The sequence below is a fragment of the Gossypium hirsutum genome, chromosome A13, assembly GCF_007990345.1.
Source record: "Gossypium hirsutum isolate 1008001.06 chromosome A13, Gossypium_hirsutum_v2.1, whole genome shotgun sequence".
Classification (NCBI taxonomy): domain Eukaryota; kingdom Viridiplantae; phylum Streptophyta; class Magnoliopsida; order Malvales; family Malvaceae; genus Gossypium; species Gossypium hirsutum.
In genome coordinates this window covers 76,828,270-76,836,302 of record NC_053436.1, presented here as the reverse complement: position 1 = coordinate 76,836,302, position 8,033 = coordinate 76,828,270, and positions in this window count along the sequence as shown.

Here is an 8,033-nt window from a genome sequence, read left to right as displayed (position 1 = left end):
ATACAAGAATGCTTGTCGATGCATCTTCCAATGGGACTTTACTTGATAAATCATACAATGAGGCTTATGAAATTTTGGAAAGAATAGAACGTAATGATTATTAATACCCTACAACCAGAGTTGGAACTGGTAGAAAAGTTGTAGGAGAAATGGAGCTTGACGCCATTACATCTCTAACAGCTCAGGATCATATTTAACAAATATGATTAAAACATTGAAAATACCATCTGCTATGCAAGAAATGAAAGAAATAGAGTTAGCTTGTGTTGAATGTAGAGAAGATCATGTCTTTGATGAATGCCACTCAAATCTAGCCTCAATTTATTACATGGGGAGTTTTATTCACAAAAACAACAACCCATACTCCAACACATATAATCTGGGGTGGAAACAACATCCTAACTTCAGCTAGAGTAATCTAGGTGTGAAATACCAGTAATGTCATTCGCCAAAATGCTGCGAGTGTACCACCTAGGTACAATCAATCATTGCAATGACAAAATGCTTAGCAAAATTCATCTTTAAGTTCTTCATCTATGGAAGCTTGATTGAAAGAGTATATGGCCAAGAATGATGCTATCATTAAGAGCTGGGTTGCTTCTTTGAGAGCTTTGGAAAATCAAGTAGGGAAAATTGTCACTGTATTGAATTCTAGACAGCAAGGAGCATTGTCGAGTGACGTTGAGAGTTTTCGATCTCGAGGGAAGGAATAATGCAAAACCATTACACTTTGAAGTGGTACTCAGCTATCAAGAGTTGTGAATGACACCATGCCTGAAGAAGGAAGTTCAACTGTTGCAAATGAAAAGACTCCAGAAGCAATAGGAGAGCAAGTTACAAAGAAAAAGAGTTACCAGAAAAATGCTGAAATAGATGCTACATATATTGTTGATACAAATACCACAGCAAAACAATTTAGGCAAAGAGAAGGAATACCACCGAAACCTTTTCCTCAGCGGTTCCAAAAATCTAAACAAGATGTTCAGTTTAGGAAATTTTTGAAGGTCTTGAAACAATTACACATTAATATACCATTAGTGGAAGCATTGGAGCAAATTCCTAACTGTGTAAAGTTTATGAAAGATATTTTCTCAAATAAAAGAAGGTTAGGAGAATTTGAGACTATTGCTCTCACTAAAAGGTGCACAACAATGCTCCAAAACAAATTCCCATAAAAACTAAAGGATCCAGGGAGTTTTGCTATACCTTGCTCTATTTGTAATCACTAACAGGCAAAGCACAATGTGATTTGGGTGCAAGCATAAATCTAATGCCAATGTCTATTTTCAAGAAGCTTTGAATAAGAAAGACGAGACCTACAACTGTCACACTACAGATAGCTGATAGACCTTATACACATCCATAAGGTAAAATCGAAAACGTGTTGGTAAGAGTGGACAAATTTATTTTCCCAACATATTTTATCATTTTGGAGTGTGAGGCTGATAAAGAGGTCGCAATTATACTTGGGATACCTTTCTTAACCACAAGTAGAACATTAATTGATGTCTAAAAGGGTGAATTAACTATGCGAGGTAATGATCAATAGTTAACTTTTAATGTCTTTGAAGATATGAAGTGTGCAGATACTGATGAAGAATGCCATGCTATTGAAATAATTGATACATAAGTATAAGAAAAAATTGAAGATTTTTGTTCAAATAACTTAGTAAACGATGCAGATGTCTATGATTTAATTGATGCAGACATGATTGCAGATCTTAAAATTTTGATGGAAGTTCAGCAAATTGGAAATGGACCAAGGGGCAATTTTGAACCACTAAATCTGTCTGACTGTTCTTTTACACCTCGACCATCACTAGAAGATCCTCCCAAGTTGGAATTAAAGCCGTTGCCATTGCACTTGAAGTATGCCTATCTAGAAGATAACAATACGTTGTGAGTAGTCATCTCTACTAAGTGAACACCAGAACAAGAGGAGTCAATTATTGGAAGTCTTAAGGAAATCTAAGAAAGCTTTAGGATGGTCAATTGTAGATATTAAAGGAATCAGTCCAACAATTTGCATGTACTAAAGGAGTTTCATGAAAAATCTATTGAGAAACAAAGGAAACTGAATCCTATCATAAAGGAAGTGGTAAAGAAGATCATCAAATTGCTGGACGTTGGAATCATCTACCCAATTTTTGATAGTTCCTGGGTGAGCCCTGTACAGTGTGTACCTAAAAAAGTGGTGTCACTATGGTAACCAACGATAACAACGAAATTATTCCTACTTGTATTGTCATGGGATGACGGGTTTGCATGGATTATTGGAAGCTTAACAAAGCCACTAGGAAGGATCATTTCCCTTTGCCATTTATCAATCAAATGTTGGATAGACTAGTAGGAAAAACCTTCTATTATTTTTTAGATGGATATTCAGGGCCCAATCAAATTTCCATAGCACCTGTTGATCAGGAAAAGGCTACATTTACTTGTTCCTATGGAACTTTTGCACTTCGAAGTATGCCATTTGGGTTATGCATTGCCCCTGCAACTTTTTAGCGTTGCATGATGGCTATACTTTTAGACATGGTGGAGAAATTTTTAGAAGTCATTATGGATAATTTCTCAATATTTGGTGATATATTTGAAGGCTATTTGTGAAACTTGGAGTTAGTCCGTCGATGTTAAGAAGCCAATCTTATGCTGAACTGGGAAAAGTGCCACTTCATGGTTTGTGAGGGCATTGTTCTAGGACATAAGATTTCACAATAGGGAATTGCCATTGACAAAGTGAAAATTTAGGTTATTAACAAATTTCCACCACCTACGTTAGTGAAAGGTATCTGAAGCTTTCTAGGTCACGCAAGATTTTATCGTTGATTTATCAAGGATTTTTCCAAAATATCCAAACCTATTTGTACATTATTGGAACGAAACAAATCTTTTAATTTTAATGAGCCATGCTTACAAGCATTTGAGGAACTGAAGAAGCGATCGATTACAACACCAATAATCATTGCACTAAGCTGGACCTTACTATTCGAATTAATGTGTGATGCAATTGACTTTTCGGTAAGAGCAATCCTGGGATAAAAAAAAGCCAAGGTATTTCATGCTATATACTATGCCAGCCGTGCGCCAATAGATTCGTAGCTAAATTACACCACCACTGAGAAAGAGCTATTAGCTGTAGTATTTGCATTTGACAAGTTCAGAGCTTATCTCAAGCGCACCAAAGTCACGATGTATACGAATCATTCTGCTATCAAACACTTGGTGACCAAAAAATATGCTAAACCCAGATTAATTGGATGGATATTGTGCTGCAAGAATTTGATCTACAGATTAAAGATAGGAAAGGCACAAACAATGAAGTGGTTGATCATTTATCACATCTGGAAGTAGGGAATGAAGACTGTAATGTTCAGCTAATTAAGAAGGAATTCCTTGATAAACAGTTGTTGGTTGCCATGGAATTACTATGGTATGCTGACATTGTTAATTTTCTGGTTATTGGATTGCTGCCACTCGAGCTCTCTAGTCCAAGAAGAAAGAAATTCCTCCACAATGTTAAGCAGTACTACTGGGATGAGCCATTCTTATTCAAACAATGTACAGACTAGATCATTATAAGATGTATTCCGGATGATGAAATCCAAAGTATTTTGCATCACTGTCATTCAGCACCATATGGAGGCCACTTTGAGGCATGAAAACTGCTGCAAAAGTTCTCCAGTCTAGTTTTTATTGGCCGACAATTTTTAAAGACACTCATCAATTCTATGAGGCATGTGATTGTTGCGTGTAAATAAAAAATGCAATTGTGCAAGTGTACGCGTCATTCAAGTCATAAAGTGATAAGTAAGTATCGTCTCCACAGGGATCAAAAGTTGGTAAGAAATTGATTAAGTTATTATAATCCTATTAACTATACTAAATAGCAGAAAATACTTTTAAATTGAATAAGAAGTTGGTATAATGAATTAATTTACTTTAATGCTGAAAACATAAAATTGACATGGCAAATAAAATGTAGTTGCAAATTGCAAAAAAAAGCAAGAATAATTCTGTTGTTGAATGAATAGGGTTGGAATTATTCAGGTGAAATGTCCATATCAAAATAATGTCATGGCAAAATATTGTCTAATCATCTGCTTAGAGAATTACTACTGTAACCTGCCTCTTTTGATAGCTAGATTTAAGCTAAAAATCAAAGTTACGCATGTTTACAGAACTTTGGATTAATAACTGCAATGAACATTCTTTTCTATAAAATTTGCAACATGTAGCAGTCCATTTTTAGTCAAATTGGAACAGTGGTTTTGGGTCCACAAATCCAAAGTCAAAATAATTATTTTATTATTATTTTAATGTCTACAACATGAAAATATGATTGTGTGAAATTTTCGTCAAGAAATTTTATCATTTGACTGCTTAATTCGGTAAAAAGGACTAAATCGTGTAAAGTGTAAAAATTGAGTTCTATAAGCTAAAAGGGTTTTATAGCTATGAAATTAAATTTTTGAAGGGTTTATGTTGTAATTAGTCCATTATTTATTTGAGTGGATAAAGACGGACATGGTTAGGTAGGTTTAATTCTTGTATATTAAGGTTATTTATGTAATTTAGTAATATATGTTCATAAATTAAAGAAAAACAAAATATTATGTTAATTGTCATCTTCTTCACCGAATTTGGAAGAAGGAAAAAGCCATTGTTAGGGCTTTGAAGGTTCGGCCAAGTCCTTGTGTGCATGTAAGTCTATTTTGACTCGAGTTTTAATGATTTCTATATTTTTGTAATCGTTGCAGCTTAGTCTAGTTAGCCCGGGGACTATTTTGCAAAAATGTTAAATACTTTGAGTTTGTCCATTGATGAATTTATGTGTGTTTTGATGTTTGATTAAATTGTAAAATGTGTAAATTGTGTGGTAGAAATGTGAAATAATGAAAATTTTGGGCTGTTATGGATGTAGTGATAATTTGGCTAGCTTGAGTGTGATTAAAATTTCATGAATTTGCATTTTACGAGTTAAGGACCAAATTGTAAAAGTTGTGAAACATTAGGGGTAATTGTGTAAATATGCCTTAAAGTGAATTTTGGATTAAATTGAATAGAGAGATAATTAAATAAGCTGATTTTGATTACATATAGATCAAGAAAAGTGAAACTCGAATCTGGATAGGGGAAAAACAAAGTTCTCGACTAATCGATCAGTTTAGCCGTTTTTGCATCCGAAGTAAGTTCATATGTAATAAGCATTGTTATAATTATGCTTTATATGCTTGACATTGCATAAATTGTGTATACGAGACTACAGTTGTTTTTGACGATGATTCAGCTAATTATGGGCACTTAGTGTGCGAAATCGAGATTGCTTTGGCTATATATTTGCACTTAGTGTGCGAGACTGAGATAGCTCGACTATATATTGGCACTTAGTGTGCGAGATCGATATAGCTTCAGCTATTTAATTGGCGCTAAGTGTGCGAGTTTCTTGAGTATCCAAAAATGTTTCGAATGGTTTAACGGATATGTTAAAGATGTGAATGAACATGAGTTAAATACGGGAAGGTACAGGTATGTACAGAAATCGAGTAATACACTGAAATGATAAAAATGATGGAAATTACATCTAATTTGGTGGATGCAAATGTTGTAGGTTGATGATTCATTATGAGGTATGTTATGTTATGTTTTTGGCTTAATTTGAGTTTATATGATGAGTTGATATAAATGCTATACGAACTTACTAAGCTATAAAGCTCACTTTGTGTATTTCTCTGTGTTTTATAGTGATTTCAAAGCTGGCTCAGATTTGGGGATCGTCGGAGACATCGTCACACTATCCAACTATCAATCTGGTACTTTTGAGTTTATGTTTTGAGTATATGGCATGTATAAGGACTTTTGTCATATTGGTTATGTTTTGGTAGTGAATTTTGCCGATTGAGTTGGCTTGTGATTTGTCTATGTGTTGGTTTGTATATATAGCCATGAGAGATGGACTGTTTTGGTATTTTTGAATCATGTATATGTAAGGGTATGTGGCTTGTGTGATGTTTTGAATATTGGATATGTTTTGCTTGTGGATAGTTACATTATAGTTATCTAATAGCCAAGTTTTGAATGGTTGAAATGCTTGAGAGTATAGATCAAATGATGCATAATTGTTAGAAGATAAAGATTGGTATGAACTTAGATGACATAATGTGGTAATTATGTTTTGTATTGATTGGTATGGAAATAATATGGGTTATGCTTGTTTTGGAGTTGTTTTAAATGCTCATATATGCTATGTTTTGTGCCATTTGATTTTGATGTAGGTGTGCACAAGTTGGGTGGCAAATTGGCTTGTCAAATAGCCTATTTTTGTCCACACGGGCAGAGACACGTGCATGTGTCTCAGCATACATGGTCATATACACAGCCGTGTGTCCCCTGGTGTTGATTTTGAAATCAAGTCAGTAGCTCCACATGGCCTCAGACACGGGCGTGTGACTTGACCATGTGGCATAAGTCAGTATACCCTACAGGTTTGGCACGGCTTGGCACATAAGTGTGTAAGACCATTTTTAGGGCACATGGGCTAGCCATACGGGCGTGTGTGTTGGCCGTGTGACCCAAGTTAGAGAGTTACACTAGGTCAGACACGGACTGGGACATGGCTATGTGCTTCCATTTCGAATGTCCACACGGCCTGTGACATGGGCGAGTCTGTTGGCTGTGTGAGACACACGGTCGTGCCACATAGGCGTGTGTCCCCTGTTTTATGTAAAAATTTTCTTAGTGTTAAAAAATTTCCTAAGTTACCAATTTAGTCTCGAACCATCCTGAGTGCATGTTTTGAACCTCGTAGGCTGGTTTAAGGGACATTATGATTGGTTATGATTGAATTGTATTTGAATTGATGAATTGTATATGAAATGTATGTTTAAATGTATTATAAGTTTGGTAAAGCTTCGTATCCCTATTCTGACATTGAATACGGGTGAGGGGTGTTACACTACATCTATGTCTAGAGTGCTACGAATATTCTACTGAGTATTCACTTGCATCAAACAATTCTAGATCTAGTATATTTAACCTTTTCAGAATTAAAAATACATCTGTGAACACAACATACAATCAGCTATGTCTAGAGCTTGTGTGCATGTATTTATAATAAGAACAAATCAAATGAAACAGTAATAAAGGCAATCTCAAATCATGAACATTAGAAATCATAATCATCCACCCAAATAACTCCAACCCAAAAAAGATTTAGTTTATGGGTGGAAAGTAAACATCGAATTTAAATATTTCATCAACATTTAAAGAAGTTTGAATCACAGAAATTAAGAAAACTAAAGGCAGAACTGCAGGATTTCTTTCCACACTCCAGCTTCTTTTCTATATTTCGATCGTATGTGAATCTAGGATAGATGTCTCTGCCCTCTTTTCCTGTCTGTATTATGCTCTCTATAGCTGCTACCCTTTCTTCCTCTGGAGTTCTCCAATGGAATTTTTCTTTGTGCAGATAGAGGATTGTTGTCACCAGTCACACTCTCACACAAATTCTCCTCTCATTTTTTATTCTTCTCTCTCATTATTTTATTGGGCAGGTGTGTTCCACCTTAGCACACATTTTTCATTCCTCTTTTCAGGTTGGTTTTTCTGGTACACGTCTAGCTAGCTGAAAGTGACGTGGATAAAGTGCTGGCAATTCTATTGGCAATCAATCTTGCTAATTGCCATGGTAGTGTTTCACTTCCTTTATTTTCCCTTTTCATCTTCTTGCTCTTCCTACACCTATATTCACACAAAACCACACCTTTCCTCCCCAAGTGATAAAAGTAACAAATAATGGCCAATGTAGCACAATCCAAGCTTTGTCATGCAATGTTCTAAAATTATACTAAAATGCAGATGTATTTACTTAATTTCAAACAATTAATTCCATCTAGAGGCCTAAAATATAACTATTTTCAATAGTGATCACACCCCCAAACCTGAATTATTGCTTGTCCTCAAGCAAATAATATATGAATATGCATGAATGCATGGAATTGTCAAAACAATCAGTCACCAAATGTACTGTGTAC